General features: G+C 39.3%; 2 long non-coding RNA genes across 3 annotated transcripts in view; one reads left to right on the forward strand and one right to left on the reverse strand.

Annotated features, from left to right (window-relative positions):
* LOC123454785 overlaps positions 1–26,233 on the forward strand; it is a 61,494-nt gene that overhangs the window by 34,676 nt on the left and 585 nt on the right. The window contains exon 3 of the long non-coding RNA XR_006633481.1: positions 22,073–22,175. This is a non-coding gene — a long non-coding RNA (uncharacterized LOC123454785). The remainder of the gene's footprint in view (positions 1–22,072; positions 22,176–26,233) is intronic.
* On the reverse strand, positions 13,255–20,633 carry LOC123454786. Of its 2 annotated transcripts, none has more exons than XR_006633482.1 (3): positions 20,488–20,633; positions 19,802–19,907; positions 13,255–14,003 (listed from the first exon to the last, which is right to left on the reverse strand). It is a non-coding gene; the product is annotated as an uncharacterized LOC123454786 (long non-coding RNA). The 2 variants fall into 2 exon arrangements; XR_006633483.1 differs by lacking the exon at positions 13,255–14,003 and adding an exon at positions 17,989–18,646.

The raw sequence follows: 26,233 nt of genomic DNA on the forward strand, positions 1-26,233 counted from the left end.
CACATTATCAGGACTTCATTGCTGTGAGATGAGATGAGCCTGCTATATGTAAATCAAAGAGTTAACAGTGAGGCAGGTGGCTGCTCTGGCTTTGCAGTCTTGGGTTCATAACTGGACAGGGTATGATCTATCATTTTTTCAGAAATTCTGGTTTAGCAGCCACTGTGTTTTTGCAAACCATCAGTCGTGTTTCTGGAAAACTACACTATGGTATTTCACAGCCTGAAATCACTCAAGCCTCAGGACTCATTCCCCTCCTACCATCTAATCTTCTAGGGGATTGAAAAGTCAAGGTGAGCTCAGAAATCTCTGCAGTGATCATTTCTCCAACTTTTGCAATTTCCTACTTTGAAGGAAACACAATAGTGTACTTTCTACCCAGCATTTGCTCCCAGACTGAAAAGCCACACACTTTCATTTCCCTCTTACTGGAGCAGAATTGCTTCAAACCTGTGGGAGAATCTAACCCTATCCATTCACAACACACCTCTGCACAAACTCAAGAAAATACATACACACAAAATACCTGTGACTCAACTGGAAAAGACCATACTAGCTAGTCCCCACCTCAATTCCCTGAGCACCGTTTTTAGAAAATAAAATAAGAATTTACAAATCTACATGGGGTGTAATGTGCATAGGAAGTAAAGTCAAGGAAGTGACTCATTCAATATAAACCTTTGAGAATAGTAGCCATTTCTTCAGTAGCTTCTGCAGGCTGACATGACAACTTCGTGAGGCCCAGATTCAAGTTCATTCATTAGGAATGCATCTCATTTTGTCATGAAGCCACTCTCTTTAAGCAAAACCTAGTCACAGAAAAATGGAGGGCAGTCATCTCTCCACTAATAAATGCAGGCTGCAGAGATAGGGCTGTGAATCTTGTGGGGTAGGGAGAGAAAGGACACAGGAGAATGTTTATGTCTTTCATATGAACTGAGCATGTGCAATGCAGCTGAAGCAAGAAGTAGCCCTGCTCTGGCCCTGAGAAGTGAGGTCAGGACATTGCTGCCCACACAAGTAGGAAGGGTGCCTTGTGTTTGGACTCAGTCGTGAATTTTGTTTATGGAAGTTTGGGGCATCCAAAGACCTTTTCTCATATTCCCCATGGCTTTCCAGGGAAAAGAAATAAGGCCAAGAATGTGCTGGAAACTAAGGCACTGAGGCACAGACAAGGCTAGGGGAAAGGTAAGTAATCTCACTGAGGCGTACAAGCTGAGTAAAATAGGTAGCTAAGAGACCCATAGTTCCAACATGACCACTGAGGAAAAGCTGAAGCAAGAGCTGGAGAGATGCCTCAGTGGTTAAAGGTGATTGTTTACAAAGTTGGCTGACACAGTTTCAATTCATCAGCCACCTAAGTAAAGCCAGGTGGTTTTATTTGCAATGACAAGAGACCCTGGCAAGAACACACACACACACACACACACACACACACACACACACAAAAAAAAAAAAAAGATAAAGAAAAAGCTTGAGCAATATGATTGCCACATGCCAGAATCACAAATGAAAATGTTCAGTGGAGCCTGAAAGGAGCAGATAGAAATGAGGCTGGATGATGCCTTATCACTCAGAACAATGAAGGCTACTAACAAGAGACAACACTGAAGAAACCGGCTGCTTTTAGCTCTGCGAAGCTATATCTCTGCTAGCAATTCATGCAGGAGCCTTAAAAGGCAGTGCAAGCCAAATAAAGTATAATTTTAGTTCCAAATGACTCAGCTGGACACTAGTTCAGACCTTTGGCCTAAGCAATTAAACACATCAGCTAATGGTTCGAATCTCCGCTTTATCCTCACTGAGTACACACAGCAAGTGTTTGCCTCCGTTCATCTTGTCAAGAATAATGGCACTGTGGGTCTTTCTGCACACACAGCATTGACACATTTTGCTACATTGCTACAATCATGGTGCAACTCTGACTCCAGCACCGAGGAGAGCTGCCTGAAAAAGGGTGCTCTCAGGAAGTGCTGTATATTATTTTCTTCTGTTATTGCTGTGACAAAATACCTGACAAAAGATATTTTGGTCCATGTCATAGGAAGAGATACAGTCCATCATGTGTGGTTAGCATAGTGGCAGGGATGTAAGGTGGCTATCATATTGCGTCTGCAGTGAGGAATCAGAGAGAGGTGAATGCTGGTGATGAATGTAGGATCACAACCCACAGGACAATACTAACAGTACTTCAGATGTGTCTTTCTTACTCAGTTAAACATTTTTGGGAATACCCTTGTGTGTGTGTGTGCATATGTATATCTATGGAGTCAGGTAGCTTTGTTAGGTAGGTTAAGGTGACTGAGCCCCGAAAATAAAAAGCAGAAGGTTCCTCAAGTCTGCTTTTACAATCTCTGATTTACTAGAGGTCAGAGAAGGATCTCTCCTCCCCATATCTTTTGACTAAAGGAGCTACCTAGGTCAGTTTTCCCATAAACATCCTGAGTCCCTCCCTGGAAAGGAGTTCTCCTTTCTTGGAATTTAAATCTGATCCTGGCATTTTGGTTGGGTAAGCTTAGCTCCAAAACTTAGAGTCATGGCCAGTCTCTTTCTGAACCTGCATCCTAAGTCCACACCAACCAGCTCTCTCTCAGACTCACCTGAGCCTGAGGAGAAAGCCCACCATAGTCAGATTCTACGTAGAGGCTTACCAGGTGGGCAAGCCCCTTCCTGGTGACGGTGTATCTCTCCTAAGCTTCCAGGTTACTTTCCTGGCAAGCCTCCACCATTCTATTCCTACATGAATTTATACCCTCTCTTACCCTCCACATGGCAAGGCTCCTCTGTACTATAGTCTATTTCCACTCTGAATCCCTTTTCATGACTCAGGCCCATGCTCATTTCCCACATGGGCTCTTATGTCACATGGATAAATCCATTCCCCCGTCCTTGGTCCAAGGGCTCTCCTCACCCATCCTGACTTGTGAATGAATCTAATATTTTTTTTTAAATTTTTATTTATTTATTTATTTGAGAGCGACAGAGAGAGAGAAAGACAGATAGAGGGAGAGAGAGAGAATGGGCGCGCCAGGGCTTCCAGCCTCTGCAAACGAACTCCAGACGCATGTGCCCCCTTATGCATCTGGCTAACGTGGGACCTGGGGAACCAAGCCTCGAACCGGGGTCCTTAGGCTTCACAGGCAAGCGCTTAACCGCTAAGCCATCTCTCCAGCCCAGAATCTAATAATTTAATAATTGTTGTTCTCAGTCTTGTTTGATTTCAATCCTTGGGTAAAGCAGACAGGAACTCAGGGTTTGGAGTTTAAGAAACTTTCACGAATCCCAAGAACTTTATTGTAGGTGCACCCAATGTTGCATGTCCACAATGGTTCTAAATCTAGTGAAGTTGAAGATTGATTACTAGATGGGGGCAATCAATGAGCAAAGAAATAAAAGGATCAGCCATCTTTAAAACAATAATAACAAAGGTTTGTGTATCTCCCCGATAATTAGTCACATTCTCTAATATTACACAGGTCTGTATCAACGTCCAGGTTTCCCTGCCCACCTTTGCTCTGACCCATGTCTTCACTCATACTTCCACCATCCAAGTAAATCTCACAAATCCAGGCATATCTACCTGAAAAAAAAAAAAACAAACAGCTATCTGGGTATTCACATCTTTGCTTATATTTTAGAGTGGCTAATCTTTGGGGTTTTATAGCTCTCAGGGGTGAGAGAAGGGTTAGCTTACTGATGAAATCCCTTCTATGTTAATGGGTGATAAAGTGGAATCCAGTCCCTAGAGCCCACGGTACAGAAACCCTGCAGTCCTGCCTTATGTGGATCATATATCTTAATAGGTTTTCAAGCAATTTAAGAGACAAGACAAAGCAGCTGGTAAGGGCCAATTTATAAGACCCTGGTTCCCAAGCCACATACAGACACCTCCCCACCATTCTGTAACAAAACCCAATATCACAAAGAAGCATTTGCCAAGAAATTCAACCATCTCAGGACCCCCTCAGATACAGAGACATTGCATCTATAGGCATTGTCTTATTTATTTGAAGGTCTGCTGCATCTGTTCCCTATTTATTTCTCTCCATAGCTATTTCAAAATAGCCATCCCAAACCAGGTAAATGTTATCTACTTTCTGTTGTCTGTTAGAATTTGGAGAAATAGAACTGCAGATTTCCCAAATGAACTAGCAACCCTTGGGCCTCTTTCTTATGATTCTTGGTTCCGTGGCACCTTCCCCTCCACCCCCACCACCACCAATTTGGAAGTAAGACAGTGATAACTGGCCCTGCATATGATCATAATTTAGCTCAGCAATTTCACATTATGCAAATCGAAGGCAAGCTGTGCTTTGAGGTGAGCCCATGGGGTTTGGCTGCAAAAATCTGACAGGATAATTCACAGAGGGAGAAAATGAATCTTACTCTTCAAGGTGCCTTTTGCTTCTGGATTCGTTCAAGAAAATTAATCAGTCCCTAACATCGTTGTGCTACTCGCTCTCATTACAAATCAGAGTAAACAATTACTGCATTAAGCACTCTCTGAGAGGTTTCAAAGGCCACTGGTGCTTACTGCTGATTTTCCTAAATGAGCTTCAAGAAGCTCCCCTGAGGATTAGAGTTCTGGGGAGGTCCAGGGAGAGGTTAGCAAGGACTGCATCTCATTACCATGGTGATGAGACGCAACATGCATCCTGGCTGTGGAATCAGTTGCCATGATTTGGGGCTTTTGCAGGAAGTGTCACATGTAAGGGATAGCAGGCTCCCTGGGCACCTTAGAGCTTCTAATTGGAGCACTGATCATAAGAGCATGGGTGCTTGAAGCAGAAGGCTGACTCCGACTCTTAGGTGCTTTTTGACGTTGGACTAATGAGTTGAAGTACGGCAAATGTCATCTGTTTTTTAAGGGTTGTTTTTCAGATCTACTGAGATTATAGAATTTCCAGTAGTGCCTGCCCTAGTTTAGCACTCAGTAGCGCGGGGGGGGGGGGGTGGGGGGGTGGAGCTAGAATCTTTAATTCAATTACTTATACTGTCAATTCATTTACTTATTTTGACAAAGTTTACTTTTCCACGAAGGGACATATCCAGAAAACACAGGAGGAGCCTTTTTTTTCTTTTTACCTTTTGCATTGCAAAGCACAGAACACCATGTCAAGTGTGCAATACATAGCAGAAACTCAGTTAATATGATACAAATTAATATTCAAATCAGTAGAGGAAACAACACTGTGGAAAATGGAACAGATTGTCTCATATCCACTCAGAAACATAGGTAAGACACCTAAGCTTAGGAAACTCAAGCAGAGAAAACATGAGAATGCCATTGTGCTGAGTCATTTTGAAGATGGGAACCTCTGGTGGAAGCAAATGCGATTAAGTCACACAGAACAGTCACCTCTTGCCCTGTCCATGTGTCTCCACTCAATTTCTGGCATGACTGATTAAGGTGCAACCTCCTCTCTCCCAGGTCTCTGGAATCATAGTAATGATAAAACTAGCATCTATAAGCTCTCATAGGAGACACAACATCAAACTTTTCTTTATGTCTGTCTGGCTACAGCATATAGCTGACACTCAGACAATCGTGTTTGTCCTTGTGCATCCTTACCACGTCCTACAGGACTCCTTTTCCTTCTGAGCTAAAGAGTCTCTTCCATCATTATGTTAATGTGAATGTGGATGTGAATGAAGGCAGAGGATAAAATATCTCAATTAGATGCATCATGAGTGGACATGGGTCCTGAGATCCCAAACTGTGCTATCTATACTCCAGCCTTAACTAGCACGTTCTGATCCAAGCGAGAAGGTAATTGTTCCTTTGACTCAAGATGGTTTTACTGGAGTATGAGTGTCCAAGGCTATTGTCAGCCAAACAAATTTTACTACCCAGGTCAGCACAAGAGAAATCAAAGCATCATAAGTAATATTTTATTAATTTTTTATTTCTCTGCTTTTCTCCTTCCATCAGACTGTTGTGTTTCACTTATTTATTCATTTTTGACAGAGAGACAGAGAGGGGAAGAGAGAGACAGAGACAGGGGAGAAAGAGGCAGAGAGTGAGAAAGAATGGGTGTCAGGGCCTTTCATCCACTGTGAAGGAATTCCAGATGCTTGTACCCCCTTGTGTGCATGTGACACACTGCACACTTGCGTCACTTTTGTGTCTGGCTATATGTAGGACCTGGATATTAGAACAAACATTCTTAGGCTTTGCAGGCAAGTGCCTTAACTGCTAAGCCATTTCTCCAGCCCTTGTTTTGTTTTACTCTGTTGCAGGGTCTTACCCTGTAGCCCAGGCTGGTCTGGTATTCATGATCCTCCTGCTTAAGTCTCCCAAGTGCTGGGACTACAGATGTGTGTCACAACCAACAGATGCACATTTCTTATAACAATTGAAAAGCTTGTCCTCTATGAATGATTCTATTATCAAGGCCCTTTGTTAAGAACATGCATTACTCTACCTGATCCTCCAAACACCCCTTGTGGAATGAGGTTTAAAAGCTGTAAGTGCTGGGTTCAGTGACAGACATTGAGTTCTTGACTACTTGGGCTATCAACTCCACAACATCCTAGCTTCGAATTTGTAGAGGACATCTTTTATTTCCCTTCTGTGCCTCATCTATAACGGTATTGATAATGATGCCTACTTTGTAAGATTGTGGTAAGAACACATTGATTGATGGATCTAAAGAGCTCCAAACTGATTTCTGGCATATAATAAACAGGGGCAAGTATTGAACTGTGACATTTATCACCCCCATTTTAAAAGTGATTAACCTAAAGCCTGAAAGACTCACTATAGTTATCCTTAAGTAGGAATAAGAGGCAAATTAGAGCCATTAAGACAACTTCAAGTTATTATAAAATATACAGATTTCTTTTTCAATTTTTTTTTATATTTTAAAATTTATTTTTGTTAGTTATGGACATACTTAGTATGTAAGCAACACATGCTGGTATAATCCTTACCCTCATCCCTGCTCCTTTTCTGAAGGTGCCCTCCTCATTGAGGATGGAGTTTACCCCACAGGGATTGTGGGTCATGCATTGTGGGGGCAGCAGTCAGTTATGGGGGAGAGGCAATATCTCTGTGCATAATGTCCCAACTTGTGGCTCTGACAATCATTCCACCCCTCTTCTGCAAAATTCTCGGTGCCATGTTGGACATCTTTTAATTTTACTTCAGTGATGAGCTCTTAGGAGCCTCTGGATCTCTGCTTTGGTAGGGTGTTGAGTGTCTTCAGTGTCTATCTCCTTCACCCTGGTGATGATTATCAGGTTCACTGAGAAAGCAGCACTCTTGCCCATCTTCCCAATTCCAGAGATTTCTTGAAGGAATTCATGAATTCAGATGGCAGAAATTAATCAGATATTAAAATTTCTGAATGTTGTAAAAAAGAAATTCCATTTTTATAGAAATCAAACAGATGGCAACTGGTTCAATTTGGTAGATATACAGGCAGAAGTCATATCTTATCAAAAATTGTCATGTGGCTGAGTCAAGAATGTATCATGCTGAAAGATGACTAACTGGGAAATATTTGCCATATTAAAGCAATTCTTTATATGTCAGAGGCAAATATTAGGACCACTGATCACAGCATACAGAAGGCCATGCATTTCTGGTTAAAGCTTTCTCTATAGCAGGGCTTCTGGAACTCAAATGTCTCAGACCACAGATTCCCACCTGTATGTATGTATGTCAAGTTCAGTAACCTGTTTGCAGGTGATGTTAATGTGGCTGGCCTGGAGCCTGTGGTGAAAGACTCACAGCTCTATAGCCCTTATTTCCTCACTGCCTCCATTCAGAACCACTTCCAGAAGAGTCACAATTGTCTCAATCTAGCATTTCAGGGAACTGAAAAGGAAGTCTCATCTGAGTGCTTGTAACACTTTGGAGCCCATTAAAAGTACAAGGCTCAGAAAAAAGAAATCGGCTTTATTCAAAAAAGCTTTTACAGGACTTGCAAAGCCGAGGAAATGATTCTGAGGAAATGGCTGTCAGATGCTTAGTTCTCTGCAGAGAGACTCATAAGACCATCCCCTTCTAAGTAGAGAAGCTCTTGACGTGATGAGATTCTTAAACCACATCAGCAGCATCACACCCACCAATTTGTCTACACTTAAGGATGGGAGCATAGAGATGTGACAGACATTCCTGATCAATTTTCTCTCTTAATATCTTTTTTAAACTTATATTTTATTTTATGAGAGAGAGAGAGAGAGAGAGAGAGAGAGAGAGAGAGAGAGCCAGAGCCTTCAGCCACTGAAAATGAACTCCAAATGCATGTGCCACCTTGTTCATCTGGTTTATGTGGGTACTGAGGAATTGAACTTGGGTCCATTGACTTCACAGACAAGGGTGTTAATCACTAAGTTATCTCTTCAGCCCTCTCTTAATATCTTGACAAAGAAGCAAAGTTAAAGAACAGCTTCGGAATGAAACTCAAGAGGTTAATACATCACAGAAAACATTTCTATTACAGGTGCAAACTAACTTTTAATACCCCTATCCTTTGAATTGATTAGGATTCTAAGTACTACCATGCAGTATAAAAGGATAAAGAAAGATAATAACATTTTTGAAATCTTTTTGTTTCCTTTTTAAAATTTCTCATCTGGCTAAGAGATAATTTTGAGTTCACATTTAGAAATGAATGAATTAAGGGATTAAATTAAGATGATAAAATATTGAAACACTTCTACTTAAAGAGAAAAGGCAAGAAGTCTGTTTCCAACCAAAATTGAGATAAGACATGGTGATGAATGAAAAGAGTGGTGCTGCAAAAGTCAGTTAGCTTTCAAACTAGCCACTTTTTAGAATGCAAAGGAAAGATTACATTTGAGGATGTGAGTGAAGAGGAGATAAAGGTGCAGTAGCAAGAATATAAATGACTTTTGCCACCTCTTAATTATGAATAACCATGCTGGGAATAGTTATTTTTTTGATAAGAAATGATTTTCAAAGTTAGTAACGAGTGCACATAGTGACTCATATTTGTGTTTTCAAAACTCAGGTAAGTAAAGTAAAGTAAGAATGGCAAAAGGAGTTTAAGGCCTCATTAACATAAAAGGTAGGCCTGGAGAGATGGATCATTGGTTAAGGCACTTTGCCTGTGAAGCCTGAGGACCCAGGTTCAGTTCCCCAGGACCCACATAAGCCAGATGCATAAGGTGGCACATGCATCTGGATTTCATTTGCTGTAGCTATAGTCCCTGGTGTACCCCTTTTCTCTCTCTGTCTCTATCTCACAAATAAATAAATAAATAAATAAATAAATAAATAAATAAATAAAAACTTTAAAATATTGTTAAAAATTTACAAAAGGCAAAAGAAAATGAATGAAAAAATAACAAAAATCAGCCTCCCAGTTGAAAAATCCATTATAGTTTATTTTTATAAATAATTTCCATGGTTTATAATCCAGCAAATTCTTAAAATGAGAAAAATAGATGTGAAGATGTAATCTAATGAAAACCTTGAAAAAAATGTAACTATGTAGAATCATAGGTTCTGTTTAATTCTTTACTGATTACATCAAAAATGGCTTCTTCGCCACATAGATGTAAACTAATAGCCCATAGCATAACCTTTCTCACTTTACATGAACAGATTTTGTTTCTTACTCTACAATGAAAACCAAGCTGAGTGCTCTGAAACGTGCATGTCCATATACATATCAGATCCCATTCTGTGGAAGCACCTTTGTATTCCCCACAGTGTAATGTAGCAAAGGGTCTTGATGTTATTAGCCCCGTAACTTTAGACAAGTTAGCATTTTCTTATTAATCAACTCAATATAGGCCAGACAAGGTTCCAAGTGCTTTAAAATTTAGGGACTAGGGAAATGGCTTGTTGAAATCAGTTGCTTTCAAGACCTGCTAGCCTGTCAGTTTCCCAGTACTCATGAATCTGAAATTGGTTTGCAGTGGCAAGAGCCTAGACACATCCATACATACACTCTGTCTCTCAAATAAATAAATATATTAAAATATTTTTAAAAGATTGATTTACTCTATCTACTAAAAGCTCAATGAAAGCAGGGCGTGGTGGTGCATGCCTTTAATTCCAGCACTAGGGAGGTAGAGGTAGAAGGATCGCCATGAGTTCAAGGTTACCCTGAGACTAGTAATGAATTCCAGGTCAGCCTGAGCTAGAGTGAGACACTACCTCATAAAACCTAAGAAAATAAATAAGTTTTTTATTGTTTATTTATTTATTTATTTATTTATTTGGCAGCAACAGATAGAGAAATAGGCAGATAGAAAAAATGGGTGCGCCAGGGCCTCCAGCCACTGCAAACGAACTCCAGACGCAGACGCATGCACCCCCTTGTGCATCTGGATAACGTGGGTCCTGGGGAGTCGAGCTTCCAACCGGGTCCTTAGGCTTCACAGGCAAGTGCTTCACCGTGAAGCCATCTCTCCAGCCCTGTTTTTTTTTCTTTTTCTTTTTTCATTTCATTTTCTTTTTTTTTTTTTTTTTTAAGCTGGTGTAGTGGTGCATGCCTTTAATCCCAGCACTCAGGAGGCAGAGGTAGGATGATCGCCATGATTTCGAGGCCACCCTGAGACTACATAGTGAAATCCAGGTTAGTGTGGGATAGAGTGAGTCTCTACCTCAAAACAGCAAAAACAAAAACAAAACAAAACAAAAACCTCAATGAGATAGGTATTACTTCCAGATCATGGATGGAAAATCTGAGGCACAGACATATGAATTAATTTCTCCTGAAATATCAAATTATTTATTATGAGGCTGTGGGCACTTCTCTGTGTTTAAGTGGAGAAAATATGAGTACCTATGCTATGGACTTTTAAAATCTCCACAGTCAATTTTCTTAAACTGTTGGACCAGATCATGACCTGCAGCAATTAATGAAAATGTTACCTACTAATAGCATTAAATAAGCACTTAATAAATGCATTTTCAGGGTGAAGTTTGATTTTTACAACAGTTAAAAAATTCATTAAACTTATAAAAAAAGGATTACATAACATTTAATAGACAATCACTCTTGTCATAGTGAAGAATTCCCTGGCTCTTAATAGATATCTTAGCAATTACCTAGAATAAATTTTATGTAGATAATGTTGAGTATTATGTGTACAAAGGTATTATTGACAAGATCATTTAAAGCATGTTCTTTCTGCTCAGCCTGTAGCCTGGAGTATTGGGATCTAGGCTTGAAAACCATATCTGAGAGTGTCAAATGGACTTTGGAATGAGCTCTGCCAGCATGGCAGGTTGCTGGTTGAAGCAAAAGCAATTAGTTACCCATCATGTGGTTATTGATCTTCCTGTCCTTTCTGCTATCAGGGCTTGAAAGGCAAGATACAAGGAGCCACTTTCATACATCACAGTTTGGAATAAATATGAATATCATTTAGAACATAAGGGAAGTGTTTTTTTTTTTTTTTTCTCTGAGATACAGATAGTAAATAACACTGACCCCTGAAAAGCAGAAGTTAATTGTCAAATTTGGATAACACTTTTCAAAGATGAGTAATGCGGGAAAGAAATCAGGCGAATGAAATGTCACTTGGAATAATTGAGTGAATTAGAACTAACAATAAATGTCCACGTCTGCTACTCACTTTTACATGGCCTCTGAAACTGCCATTTTCTATTGAGATTTGACATCAGAGAAGTTTCAATCAAACAGCTTATGTCAGATTTCCTCATTCTGTTTCTTCTGTATTGGAAATGAGTAGCATACTTAAAGAATTTCCTGAGGGAAACAAAGCACTCTGAGAAGACCACTGACTGATTTTATCACTTTTTGTGAAACCTCAGACCTTCAAATAAAATATGTTCTGACTGGTTATATGAATTGGGAGAATTGGTGACGTTTGTCTTTTTCAAACCATTCATATATATCGAAGGTTGAAAAACCATGCCCTATGCCTGTTTTTGTAAGTAAAGCTTTATTAGAACCCAACAACAGTGTGGACTAAAAACATGAACACCTAGGTCTTATTTCCCTACCACTACCATTTTGAATGTATGTATGTGTGGTATGCATGAGTGTGTATGTGAATGGATGTATCAGTGAGAGTACTTGTGAGTCTGTGGGAGATGTTCATGTGTACTCGTACATGTGGAGACTGGAAGTCAGTACTAACTGTCTCCCTCTGTCACTCTCCACTTTCTTTATAGAGACAGGGTCTTCCTGAACCAAAGCTGGTCTAACTACCCCACTTTCCCATGGTCTCTACCTCGGAGCAGATTACAGGTGTTCCACTGTGCCAGGCGCTATGTGTGCCTGGGGATCCAAACTCAGGTCCTCATTCTTGTGCCTTAAGTACTTTTAAAAGCTTGTCCATCTCCTCAGTATCTCCCAAAATTGTCTTATAAACAGAATTCTTGTAAGTTTCATTGAGAAAAAAAATGTAAAAAATAAAAAGAGTCAAGGAATCCATTCTCCTCATCCTCCCCCACAGTAAAGGTACTACTATCCGTTTAAAAGCTTTGGACATTTGAGGATTTGTCCTTAATTTGTTTCTTTTTTCTTTCAACTTTTTCATTATCATCCTATTCTCTGATGGCTATTTTTCCTTAACTTCAGATGGAATTCCCAGTCCAACTCAATTCACTTATTCCAATCTTAGGCAAGTAGGACCATTTGTCTGCTGGACTGTGTATGGAACAAGCTATTGGACTAATTATGTTGTTTCCAAAATCTTAAATATTACATATTAAAACTTAACATGTTAAAACTCCAATACAAAGGTGATGGTATTTGTAGGTGAAGCCTTTGAGAAGCAGTAAGGTTGTGAGTACAGATCCTTCATAAACAAAAATAGATGCATTAAAAATAAGATGATCTCTCCAAAACACACACACACACACACACACACACACACACACACACACACAGAGTCTCTCTCTCTCTCTCTCTCTCTCTCTCTCTCTCTCTCTCTCTCTCTCTCTCTCTCTCTGTCCTTCTCTCTATAGGAAACAATGTTTCTGAACCAGAAAGAATTCTCTTCTCTTGCTCCTACTTCAGACAATTTCCAATAAGATCTCTTTAAGATACAAATTTCTGTACTCATGACCTTGAAGGCCAGGTCTTTCTGAGCCTCCTTGTCCACTTGACTCCTGGACTCCAGAACCATTTCCCCACTATATCTCAAAGAGGGCAAACTCATCTTGCTGTATGAATTTTGCTCTGTTCCCTCTACCTAAAATATGTTCCTGGGATACCTTCTTATCTCTCAGGTACCTCTTCTAATATAATCTAACCAGAAAGGCTTCCTTGGACTTGCAGAGTAAAGGGAAGACATGAGTGAACATTAAGACAAGGATCTTTACTGGTTAATACAAGATAAAAAGTGAAGAACTCCTGGAGACTAACCAGATATGAAATTTACAGAAATAACAGAAACCTTACTAAGCATAAAATCAAAATTAATGAGGTGGCTGAGAGCACTTCTCACAGGAAGAAAGATTATTTCAAATCAAATTACTTAAGCAATGCAAACTCTATACCAGAATCAAGGGGAGACAAGAGGAAAATTTCCATCGCCAGTGTCATAATGGATGTGGTTGCAAATCCCCTATACTCTTGTAAGTGGAAAGATGCCATGATTGCATCATTCCATTGATTCTACTTTCTCTTCTCTCCCTTCCAGTTGTCTTCTTTCTCCGTCATTCATCATGTGGGTTACGAAACACTGCTGCCTTTCCATGAGGACAGACTGCCCAATATCCAGTCCCTTCTCTCTAACCTGATCTCTAATGCAGGTGTTAACACTCTGAACTAGTGAAGGCTAAACATTTGTGGTGGTTTGATATCAAATGCCACTATAGGCTCATGTGTTTGATCATTTTATCTCCAGGAAGTGGTGCTGTTCATGAAGGTTGAGGAACCTTCTGGGGTGGAAACTTGCTTGAGGAAGTTTGTCCCTGGGGGTAGATTTGAGGTGTTCCATCCAGAATCGGCTTGTGGTTCTCTCTACTTCTCTCCTGCTGATGTGAGGATGTGACATCAGAAATTCTTCCTTCCCTTAGCTGCTTGTGGTTGAGAATTGTGTCCCTGCAACAAGAAATTGCCAGGTTCAGTATTCATGGTTAGAATTGATTGTGCACGCTTACTTGCTTGCTTTCACTTTCTTTCTTTTCTTTCTTTCTTTCTTTCTTTCTTTCTTTCTTTCTTTCTTTCTTTCTTTCTTTCTTTCTTTCTTTCTCTCTTTCTTTCTGTTTCTTTCCTTTCCTCTCCAAACTCCTAAAGCACTTTTTGTGTCCTGCATACTGCAGAGCCCCTCCTCACTTTAGGAGGCACCATCTCTCTCGCTCTTCTGTGTACATCGACATTGAATTTGCACAGCTCTGCCTGTTTGTGCCTGCTAACATGACCAATGTCAAATAGTTCCAATTACCAGAGCCTAAACTTTAATTGATGTCTGCCTGCCTCCAATTCTATGTTCAGGTAGATGCCAAGGCTAAGTTAGTATGGATAACTTTCTTGAACTCAGAAATCATTATGTATTATATCTGCTGTAACTTAATAATGACATTAACCATCTTGTTATATGTTCTGGTTGATATAAGCCATATCATATTCATTATTAAATTTTGAGTATATTAGGTGTATTGTATACCTTATTCATCTCCATAATTGCTCTGATATCAGAATAGAATGGATCTTATTATTGTCTATTTAAAACATGGAATGTTTAAATAAACAATGTGTTTTTGAATTTCATAATATTTTTTAGTGGTTCATTCTCCAGTGTAGACAGGGAGGTTTCTGAAAACAGGGAAAATATATCTCCTAAGTCATTCACTGGGTCTTCATTTCTCCAGGTTCTTCAAACAAGGTGTTCAGTATGTTCCAGGAAGTTTGTTAGGTACTGAACAGTTGGGAATCAAACAAATCAGGTCTCTAACATGGTAGAGCTCACATTCATTATGCAAACTTATGTTCCTCTTGGTTACACGATACAAGGCACCGACACGCAGTGGCTGCTGGAGAATAAATAAGTTGATAAGACTTCCCTACAGTTTGGAGCACCACATAGAAACAGAACAGTTTCAATTGAAATAAAAATAAATAAGTGTAGAAAACATCTTGTCTATTTTTCAAGTTACCAGACTGGTAATATCCGTTAACTGATCATGCAGATTAGGTTAGGAAATCATCAATTAATTAGGCAAACCTTACACTTTTACGTTTTTTTCTTTTCTTTTATTTGGTGGTGCTGATGGCCAAAGCTGGGGTCCTGTGAAAGCTGTGCAAACTTCTACAACTGATCTGTGTTTTGTTTTTTTTTTTTCAGATTCTAATATGCCATGCTTTATTTTTAACTTGAAATTTATAGCAAGCATAATAACAATCTTTCTATAAATAACTTATTTTCTATGTAGCCAAGAATGACCTTAAGCTATAGATGCTCTTTGAGTGCTGGAATTACAGGCATGGACTAGCACACTTGGATTGAATCCAGGGTTGGGTGCATGTAGCTGATTGATCTACATATCTAGCCCCCTATAACTTGTCTTAATGTATGATGCAACTCATATATGTTCTGTCACTCTGTCATTTATCTTACATGGACAATAGCCATGATGAAGAACTCACAATAATTTCTATTATAAAGGTAAGAACTTAAGGATATTTGGGATTATATTTTTCTCCTAAGAATTTAACAATTTCATCCTCATATACATCAATTAATATTTTCAGCAAAATTTCCTTCATTGGCTCCTTCTAAAACTCTCCAATTAGTTTCCAGGGCAACGTAACTTTATTTTCACACAGACATTTCATCAGTTTATATTATATTTAATTACATTATGTAATTACATTAACAAGTAAGCAATTTAAACACGTTTGGGCACAAATGGCATAAGAAACTCTCAGCTTAACCGGTGGGAATTAAAGTACCTGAGACAAGCTGGAAAAATGCCTCAATTGGTAAAGCTTTTGCTGGGCAAACATGAGGACTTGAGTTGAGATCCCCAGTATCCATGTAAAATGCAAGGTGTGGTGACACACATCTGTAATCTTAACACAACACTGGTGGAGAACAAGACAGCTGGGTTCCTCACACTTTCTGGCTAGCTTGACTAGCTAGCTAGACCCTTTCTGAAAGAATAAAGTGAAGAGTAATTGAGGAAGACATCCATTGTTGTTTCCTGGCTCCCTCAAGCATGTATATAAACCTACACATACAAACATGCATGCATGTCATACACATACATATGCAAAAAGTGCATGAGACATTTCCTTCTTCCAAAATATACAAATCAATATATTGTGAGCCAGCAAACAAGTGTCAGGGATTTTACAGGCATAATGGTTTCTTGGTATATTGAATTTTCATCACTAAAACTGGGATGTGTGGGATGAACCAGGTTGCTTGATTACATTAGCACTGGGAGTCAGTTACTGCTTTATACAAGACTTGCAAGCACTGAAATATCTGGCAAATCACTTAGGTTTAGCTTATTTAAGATCATTTGTACATAGTTTATGGATGGTCCCAAGTAGAACCATGGGACCTGTTCACCCACTACTGTGTTTTCTTATCCCTACTTGTCTCTTCTGAGCAAGGAGCCATATTATCCTTACTGCAATATCTCTATTTATCCCTAGGGTGATTAGGTCAAATCCAAGTCATTTCAAGCTCCTTAAAGTACAGGATATTGGAAGTGATTTAATTCTAGAGGTGAGTTCATCTTGTGTTATTTTGCTTGGGGAGACATAAGAAAATGTCTGTTCAACCCAAATATAGCAACTATGACAGACTAAAGAAATAGTCCCACCATGTCCAGTTTGATGACCATTGACTTTATTAAATTTACTTACAGGAATATGGGATAGGGGGGTACTTCTGAGAACATGGATGACTAAAAAATTAGCTGTATAACAGAGAATCTCCACCATATATTTGTGGTGACCTTACAAACCCTTCATAATGGAGTTACAACTTCAGTTATATTCTACCTCTTGTATAGTCCAGCACCTCCCAATATTACCCAAGTGCAACTAGGATGTAGTTGTGCTTGTGATCCCATGTGAGCATTCTGTGTTTATTTCTCTCCAATTATCATTTCCTGTTGTCCTAGCCAAGGCTATATTACTTTGTTTATTTCATCTCTATGACCGAGTCCAATATTATTTCTGCTTCATGATGAAGATGAGGTAGACTTGGAGGAAAAAAAAAAAAACCAAAAACAACATACTACAGCCATCTTTCCCTGTCCTCTGGTTCTTACATTCTTTCAGCCTCTGTTCCAATTCCACAATGTTCTCTGAACCTTGGAGGAGGTAACATGTATATGATACTTGTCTGAACATTGAACTACTATGCCATAGCAACAGTCACTTAACTCTCAACACTTATCTACAGATGATGGCCAGTACAACCAACCATTTCTCCCAGAAGGTGTGCCACTCCTCTCTAGGTAGATGCAGTCTATCCTGTGGCCCCCTGAAGAACATCACCAAGTCTGATATTTATAAATCAGATAAAGTAGTTGTAGATACCCTCAGGAGGAAGATTATAATCATTTAGACCAGGACCAAGCTCTTGTAGACACAACTGGAGCCCATGGAGTATTTACTCTTCAAGGGAATAAAGTATCTTGAGGACCAACCTTGACCATTCTCATCTTGCCACACGTGGGTTTCTGGTTGTCTAAGTACAAGCGACAGACTATGATGATTTTGTATGTGGTACTCATTGTATTTTTCCCTTTTAACATGGTGGGTACAAATAAAGTCTTCATGCAATAGGACTATTCTAATAAATTAGTATCCCTTTCCCCAGCTCACAAATGTGAACTAAATACTCAGTTTCACTCTCATTTAAAAAATAAGTAAAACATATCCTATGTATCTTCTGATGAATTCAGGGAGGTAAATGTTGTAAATCAAATTGAAAACTAGATAGAAAGATACCATGCTGACTCTAAGCATGCATTCGCTTTTGAGTTACTCCAAAAGAAAACTCATTTATTATCCAGCCTATGCAAAGCTGCAGGTACATGTAAGACATTCCTACCAGTGGCTGTCATATGATCCAGGGAAATCAGGTAAAGAGAGTTCTGCCTAAGATTGCTGTAGTTTTAAAAACATAAAACAAAACAAAAAAAAAATAAATGCAGGTCATGAAGAAGGTAATGGAATGTGGTTATGATCAAAACATATTCTACACACATATGGAAATTATCAATAAAATAGTAAAATTGACATTTGTGGGATGATCTCGATAAAGGGTGATTGTATCTCTCCTTGCCTCTGGAGGTTACACATGGAGAAAATTATATCAGTTTCCACATTATTGAGATCTGTTCTCCAGGTTACTCTGGATGATGTGAGAGGCAATTGGTATATGTGTGTGACTATAATTAATAAATTGCTTTTATACAATGTCTTTGCATATCTATTATAGTCATTGTCCTCAGTGTTCACATTATCAATAAAAGTTGTGTATATGTCACACATATCTGCCTCTTAGTATAGCATTTCCATGATTGTGAAAGGCTGAAGGGTCCTGTCACAAGCTCCGGTTGGCTGGTCATCATTCCACAGACATGAGCTGTAGAAGAGAGCTGTAGGCGATGCAGTTTTACAGGGAACATATGGGCAGAAATTTACAAGATCCTTGGGGAAGGACTTCTGTTACACAGATGCTTGCCAAAATTCCTGATCCCTGCACTCTGGAAATGAGACTGGGAGAGTTAATCAGATTAGTATGAATGATGACACAAGAATTTCAGTGTACCCCACCACCCTGGTTCATAGACCGCCAAGGAATGATTTCAGAAAAGGCTTCCTCATCAGGAGTGCTAATGTCATAGAGTTAGCTTAGCCCCACCTATAACCCCTTCATTGTAAATGTCTCAGAAATATGCACGAGTACTAATAGCAATATCCAAAGCTTAATTCTTACAACCACCTCTCTCTTTAATTGCTTTGAATGATCAATTTTTCAAGGTTATGGTCATAATTGCATAATTATAGACAAGTATATTTTTGCCTATAAACAGTATACACTAAGAGCTAATTAACTTATGAAATTAATGACAGAAGATATGATCTTAACAATCAAAAATCTACTCAAAGTTTGTGGGAAATTACCTTGTTCATATTTTCTTTTTGGTCAGTATAACCTTAGGAGGTAGCATACTACATGCTATCTAGTAGCAGTATTTTTTTTTAAAGAAAGAACAACTAAGCCTCCTTGTATTTTATTGATTATAGTAAGGGATCATTGCAATTAGAATTCTTGTCTAAATTGTAAATACTTTTCCTTTACACTCCCCAAATCAGAAATTGGAATATACTGTGGTTTTCTCTTACCCATAAAAGGCAAATTCAACAAAGAAGCAAAATTCCTGGGCTCCACTTCTAGTCTGACACCTATTCATGAGCAATGATGTGTGTTCAAGCAACTCGGAGAGGCAAGAAGACTTTGCCAGCATCAAGCTGATTCAAGACGCATCCCCCCACCAGTTTTCACTCAGAATCTTACTATCCTCATCTATAAAGTGACACCATGTCATGTGTGTCAAAGAAGGGATGTCAGAATTAAATAATGTGATTTGGAAAATGGAGTTAACAGTTTCTGGGACACAGCTGTATAAGGTCACATATACAACATTGAGCCCAGCACTCTTTAAAAGTATGTTACATCATTACCTTGTCCTGGCATCCTAACTTTCTGATGAACTAGGAGACTATTTCCTGCATTTATCAATAGAAGAAATGAGGACTAAAATGGCTTTTTTAAGGGTACATAACTAATAAGCCCCAATAAGGAGATTCAGACTCAGGTGGGTCACCTTCATGTTCTGGGCTCTCCTCCCTTCATAACAGATGCTCACCTCACCGATAGTGAGCCTCCTCTATTCCACCTGGCTTACTCCATCTGTGATACTCCATGCCTTCTTGTGTTTGAAAACATATTTGCATCTTCTTATTTGCTGTAATCTGAATGAAAAATCCAAAAGTAAATAATATGCTATCCAATCAGGTTTCATACTGTTAAAATTCAGGGTTAAAAGCCTCTAGCAAAAGACTCAGGAAACATTGCATAAGAGGCTGTGGATTGAAGGGAATGTAAGATCCACAATGCAGAGAGGTGTATTCTGAGGCATGACCACCCCACAGAGACTGACTGTGTGCATTTATGACCCCATAATGAATACTGATAACCCTAGTGAGGAAGGCTTTAGCAGAATGGGGGTAAGATGAAAGGATGTATGCATGACCTACAATCCCCATGGGGATAGCTTGCACCCCAAATGAGGAGGGTCCCTTTGGATGGGGTCAGGGATGAGGGTAAGGATGATACCAACATGTGCTATTTACATACTATGTCCGTAACTAAAAAAAAAAAATAACAAAATAGAAATTAAAAAAAAGTATTTATAAAACTCAATAGGAATATGACTGATTTACAATGTGTTTGCATATTCAAGATCCTAATAAAAGGTTTTTTTGAGCATTTTTTCATGGCAGGCCTTCACCTCTGGTGGAATCAGGTAGTCACAACAGCCTGGAAGCTTACCTGTCATAGCCGAGACAGTCCTTTGTGAAACAGAATTCAAGTTCTAGTGATTCCTCTTCTCGTTCTGCTTTGTAGTCCTGGCATCCTCAGGGCTGCAGCCTAGCTTGAATTCTGATCCACAAGGAAATAAATTCAAGGCTTTTGCCTGAGACTAGGGCTCAGGTCCAGTGGAGGAGCTGAGTTAGCAATAGAGACACCTGTCTCCTAGTAGACTAAATGAGATCACTGACTCATTTGCATAAACCAGCAGATGGGGAGAGTGACATTTCTTATCAACTTTGGCTGGATTTCAACCAATTACATGGAGTTAAAATGTTTCCTCTTTCATTGCCAAACTTCTAAGCTACTTAGCTCCATCACATAGTGTGTGTGTGTGTGTGTGTGTGTGTGTGTGTATGTGTGTGTGTGTGTATACATATATATAAATATAATATTATATATATATATACACATTGTCTTTAAGATTCAAAATAATAGTTGCATCTGCATTATACTTTTTCCAGAGTGGGTAACTAACAGCTGAGTTATTGTTACTTCTTCCCATTTCCCATAAATCTTTCTAATAGACAATAAATTCACAATGAATTTCTATGCATTCAATTGAGTCAAATTTCTCCCATAGCACATCACAGCGATCCTTGACCTATGTATCTTTTAAATCAAGTAGGAGACCCTGAGAATAATCCTCAGCACTCAAAACAAAGGAAGCAAATAAGTAAAAACCAAGAAAAAAATATATATTATCTACATATGTGATGTATGTATTATAATGAAATGTTACTCCCAAATTTATCCTAATGCCAAATACAATGCCTGACACATAATCAATATTCAATAACAATTTGCTCCGTGACTGAGTAAATGAATTCTAGAATGCATAATGGAACTGCGAGCATTTGTACATCAGCTTTCACAGCTGGAATGGGAGTAAGTGGGAATTTCAGGGTCTCAGCAGGGTCTCCACAGGGAATAGCAGTCAGTCATCCACCCCCAATCAATATTTACACAGTGTGCACTCCTCCTGCCTGAGCAGCAGCACTGTCTTTTTCATCTATGTATCACAGGTTGTTAGGCATAGCTACATACATGGCAGAATTTCAATAAATGCTTTTAAATGACTAGAAAAGAAGGGCAGGATTTGATCCTTCCCCCATAGAATGCACAGTTTATATTTCTATGGCTGAAAGCCACTTTCAACATCTTGTGGGTTATTGCTCACTGGCACAACAGGTTAAAATGAATATCAGTACAAATTTTATAGTTGACTTTTCTAGTGGTCCAATGCATTTGGTAGCTCAATTCCCTTTCAAGGTGAAAAGATGGTGCATGCATCTTTCTACAACTTGATTCTAAAATAGTGATTCGGAAAGAATCACCCAGCAAATCTCCAGTTACTACATAGGAGATCAAACAATTCATCTCTTGTCATTAAGTTGTGACATTTGCCTGCATGTGGCCTGAGTTCCAATGAGCTTGGCTTTGTCTAATTCCCTGGGTCATTAGGTATGCAATCATAATTATTTTCAGCTGTACACATTGGTGTTATTTTTCTCATCCATTTTTCTCCTCCCCTTCTCCCTCACAGTTCTGCATTGATGGAAACCATGGGAGCACCATCTGGTACAACCTGTGCATGGGGCCAGTCAAATGAAAGGCAGTCACTGAAGGATGCCCAGATTTCATTAGAGGTATTTGCGTGCTACTTCAGTCTCATGCCATTTCCTCTCCCTCTAGATTTTACTTCAGGGAGTTCAAGGGCTCCCAGCGACTGAGGAAATAACGACTTCCTGCCTCCAATGCCAATGGCATGTGAAGAGCTGTCCCTTTTGAGGGTGAAACAATTGACACCGAATTATGAATAAATATATTTGTAGTGAATTATCATTTCCTGCATGTCTACCAACTGACTTAGGCAATTATAGAGACAGCTGCCAAATGAGTCCTAACATAACTGGAAATGCTTCTGTGTGCATGAGTCACACTGCCTGGCTGTGCATAGCACCTTCAATAAACTGCACTGACTAATTTTCAAGAAGTCCTTTCATGTGCACACAATGCCCCAACTTGGAGCAAATGACTGGAATCCCACTCAGTGGAAAACACATTGTACCTGTGGGAAGCAAATGAATTAGAAACATTTAGTTCTACTTTTCTTTTCTTTTCTTTTTTTTTTGTTTTATTTTTTTTTTGTTTTTTTTTTCAAGGTAGAGTCTCACTCTAGCTCAGGCTGACCTGGAATTAACTATGTAGTCTCAGGGTCTCAGGGTGGCCTCAAACTCACAGCAATCCTCCTACCTCTGCCTCCCGAGTGCTGGGATTAAAGGCGTGCGCCACCACGCCCGGCTTAGTTCTACTTTTCTTTAAGTCCAGAAGCTACCTTCAGGCAAACTATTTAATCTCTATGAATATTGGAAAAATTGATACATTAATTCCTTTTGGTACTCATAGAATCATATGTAGCACAGTGGTAGAAAATGGCTTTGGATCTGGTGACATGGGTCTGTAATTTCCCAAAGTTGGGAGGGTGAGACAGCAGGATTATCACAAATTCCAGGACAGCTAGGGCTATAGAAAGAGAGATTGCCTGAAAAGCAAACAAAAGAATGGGTAAAAAAACATGTTCAAACAGAGGCAAAGGAACATACTCCTAATGCAGACTTTGTGTTTATGCAATCTTAGTGCTTGAATCCCACACTTTTGAATTGGTCCTGGAGACATCTTAGTTTCATGGTCTGTAAAACAGTCTCCAGAAGTGGATTTATGAACATCTAATCCAGGAAAACAATAAAATATAAAAACTATATTCTGAAAAAACTCAAAGAAAGTAAAAGGGTTTTTTTGTTTTTTTTGTTTGTTTGTTTGTTTTCTGTTTCATGTACTCTATACTGAGAGCTAAAGTGACTAGCAACCTGGAAATACCAACGAGCAGAGTCAAAAATAATCCCAGAAACTGCTTGTTCACTTTAGACAAAGATAAGAGAAAGGAGTATCCTGACAAGAGAGAAAAGCTTTAGAAAGAACCATTCTCTTACTCTACCATAGTCAATACCACAAAAAGAACAGTAGTCCTATCTCTAAAAATGAAGGCAATGAGGTCTATACTTCCAATTCCATAGATCTATAACAAGATGTGATAACACCATTCCTTGGATATTGTTAAAAGACCTATCTAGAGTTATCAGTTTCAGTACCCCAATAAATGGTAAGCCTTGTGGATCCTCAGTGTCAGTGGAAACTCTCTGGAGAACTGAAATTAATCCCATCAAGGGAGCCACTTGGGGATCAACATACAGAGAGAAACCTAGATTTCTATCCCAACTAAGCAGGAATAGATTAGTCCTCTCTACTTCCTGGTCATATTAGAGCAATGGAAGAGAGAACCAGCTAAGGCAAAGGTGTTAAATAAGAGCCAGAGCTTCATAAAACAATGTGGAAATGTTCCCTTTTTTTTTTTTTTAAATAATCAAGTAAAGAACCAGAGAGACTGAAACTGATTGAAAAACAGAAAATTAATAGATGGCAATACCAAGATGGGAAGAGATGTTAGAATTAGCAGTTTTAAAAGGTGACATGATAAAATAATGTTTCATTGAGAGCTAAGGGTGGGGTTCTTTGACACAGCACCAAAACAGTTTGTTTATTGTGAATGTTTATGGTTGCCCACCAACACTATATGGTAAGGCCCTACTGCTGAAGGCACCACAATGCTTCAATTTCAGGACACAAACAAAAACAAGCTAGAACTGATCTGGATGCCTTCTCTTGCCTCCTAGCTGTCACAGTGATTATAAGGGCTCTTCAGGCTGCTGGGGCAGAAAAATTTCTGGTTTTTTTAATTTTTTTTATTAATTAGTTTTGTATTTAGCAAATACAGTTAGTCTGGTACCATTATTAGGCTCATCCATGACCTACCCCCTCCCCTTTGGCCCCTTCTTGTTTATGTATATGGGTCACGCATTGTGGAGTTAGCCCACAGTTATGGGTAAGATAAATGTCTCTGCATATCATGACCCAACATGTGGCTCTGACATTCTTTCCGGGACCCATATCTGGAGCTGGGAAACAAGTCAGAACCATATCCAAACATTAGCCCACTCTCCAATATCAAGCTACCATCAATCATGGGCTACAAGAGGGCCTACACCTATTAAATTCTCTTTTAAAATGTAAGGGTTATCTTATTTGTCCTGGTGCTAACTTACTCTCCACTGGAGAATCTGCTTCTCTTTTTCAGATAGATGTAGATCCTGAGGAGAGAGCCACCCCATCATACCTCAAAAGGGCCCTGGCTGAAACTAAAAAAAAATTGGGGGAGAAAAGTTTTATTAACAGTCTTAACAAGCAGTGGACCCTGGAGCTGTACAACCAATCTATAAAGCAAGACATACCAAATGATGCAATAGTTGCATGACCATTATAGGGGTAACCAATTGCTCTCTGGTGGGATTTGATATCCTCTTCACAGGAATCAATATCAGGAATTTATGCTTTATACTGGAAGCTTAGTAAAAACCCATGGCTAGGAGGACCATAGGCTCTGGGAGGGAAGCTACTACTGTTATTTGTCTAAATAGATACACTGAGCCCATAAAATTGCCATCTAAATATTTATGTTGAGCTGGAGCTATGTCTCAGTAGTTGAAGACACTTGCTTGCAAAGCCTCCAGACTCAGGTTTGATTCCCTAGTATCTATGAAAAGCCAGATCCCAGATCCACAAAGCACCACATGTGTTTGTTTGAAGCAGCAGGAGAACCTTCATGCTCCTTCTCTCTCTCTCAAAGAAAATAAATAACTATTTTATAAAAATAAATATGTATGTTTATGCCTATAGATTACTGCTGCTCTCACCTCTGGTCAGAGAAGCTTCTCTTTGCAAATGGCACTGACTACTGTGGAAACTCAAAGATGTGTCAAAAAATTGAGAATAAGTGATTATTGAATGCTCAGTGCTAAATGAGACATCTCTATCATGCCCTCCCAGGCTCATGAAGACGGGATGGAAAGATAAAATGAGCTAGGAAAGTGGAAATGGGTCATTTGGACATGAAGGGCCCCATGGCTTTCGTGACCTCACAGAAACTGCTGACACCTAAACAAGGCCTATCCAACACTGGACCCATCAGCATTCTGCCATGGATGGTAGAGGAGGGCAAGAAGAAAACCACAACAACGTTGAAGAAATAGGCAAGCAGGGGAGGTGGCTCAGCAGTTAGAGGCACCCCTTGCAAAGTAGAAGAAAGGTTCAGTAGGAGGGGGATGGAGAAGAGGGAGCAAACAAAGGTGACAAGAGTATATTTTGATCAAAACACACTAGTCTCTGGTCACTGGATATCTCCCCAATTTACTCGTGAAAACTTAACACAAAGCTAAAATAAGAGCAGACAACTATTGTAGTATTTTTATGAATGCACAACGTAAATATACATGCTGTTGATACTCACTGAGTCACTGCGTTTAACAGGCACCTAGAAGCTTCTTTTGCTAAAAAAACAATGACTCCCACAGATTGGCCCATAAGTAACTGAAAGCAGGATGAAGCCTAGCAGCTCTGCTTGCATTTTGCATCTGTCTCCTTTACTTTGGGTCCTCTGCTGACCTCTGCACATAGGCATGGTAATCACCTAAGGAGTATCTAGCCAAAAGAAAAAAAAAAAAAAGGAAAAACAGTACTGAGCACTGCAATCAAAATGGCCTGGATATCCATGACCTCACAGTGCCTGACAGTACCTACACAAGACCATCAT

Source organism: Jaculus jaculus, chromosome 14, assembly GCF_020740685.1.
Source record: "Jaculus jaculus isolate mJacJac1 chromosome 14, mJacJac1.mat.Y.cur, whole genome shotgun sequence".
Taxonomy (NCBI): Eukaryota; Metazoa; Chordata; class Mammalia; order Rodentia; family Dipodidae; genus Jaculus; species Jaculus jaculus.